Genomic DNA, 1,274 nt, shown 5'->3' on the forward strand with positions numbered 1-1,274 from the left:
AATAGTAAGTACAAACTCACTGCTTGCAAATCCACGTGAAAACCTGACAAGCAACTAAACCTGATCCGACTCCGAAACACGAGCAGTCGACGAGTCTAAGAAAATATATATAGTAATTAATATCATCCCCTAACTCTAGAGAGTACTAGAGACTACATACGACTAGCACAGATATCCATCAAGCCAAAGTACAAACCATCATAACGCCATTATACATATATAGTCAAAATGCCAAAGCATAAACCAATGTGGAGTAATCATACTTACTCGGACTGTCACCAAAGTCATACAACCAGTTAAGTCAAATTGAGTTCCCACTTTGAAAACATGATCCGAAAATCCATTTCAGATAACTTAGTTAAATCCATAAACAAAGTTTAAAACCAACATGGTGAGTTAGCCAAGTTACAACAATTACAAGGCATCTTCTCACAAGTCGGGCGACCCAAGTCTAACCCGAACCAAAATCCAACCAGAGTAAAATCAGAGTTTAATATTTAGAACATCTTTTGATAAACTATGAAATCCATTTTGAAAACAAGGAACTCAATAAGAACTCAATAACCAAAATATCATAATGCTCATAAGGTTCTCGACAAAAGTCCTCAATGGACAAACATGCTCAAACGACCAACATAAAATATACAATCACCTTAGCATGCCCTCTAACATTAAACATGCCCAAGCAAGATTAACAATAATTTATACATCATACTAACATGCTAACAACAATCCAACATTAACCAATAATGTTAAACAACCCAACTAACTTGTTTAAACAATCAAAACATTACATGGCAACAAATTCAACATTTAGCCAAAATCGGCAAAACAAGCCAACCTCAAAACAACCATGCCATGACACTTTAATGTATCCAACTCATCTCAAAAGCTTAAACCAATAACATTTTCAGTTTCAAAACCTCTAACCAAAACATACCAATTGATCATGATTATCAAGCCTAATAACAAACAATTTGATATGCTCAAACCAAACTAATCCAACTCTGTTAATTTGATTTTTAATCACCAAACACATGTTAATTCAATTATTTACAGCCCTATAACAAAATCAAACTAAAACAATTTATAGCAATCTAATTCTTTAAACAACAGCATCATGACAATGAAATTATGGGCAGCCCTAGCATTCCACTTTTATGAAATCCATACAACGCATGAACGAATCGAATTCAAGAGAGCATAAACGACTACAACAAATGCCCAACAAGTATTGACAATGAATTTGATACACTAATAAGAAAACCAAATCA

Source organism: Mercurialis annua, linkage group LG2 (assembly GCF_937616625.2).
Source record: "Mercurialis annua linkage group LG2, ddMerAnnu1.2, whole genome shotgun sequence".
Lineage (NCBI taxonomy): Eukaryota > Viridiplantae > Streptophyta > Magnoliopsida > Malpighiales > Euphorbiaceae > Mercurialis > Mercurialis annua.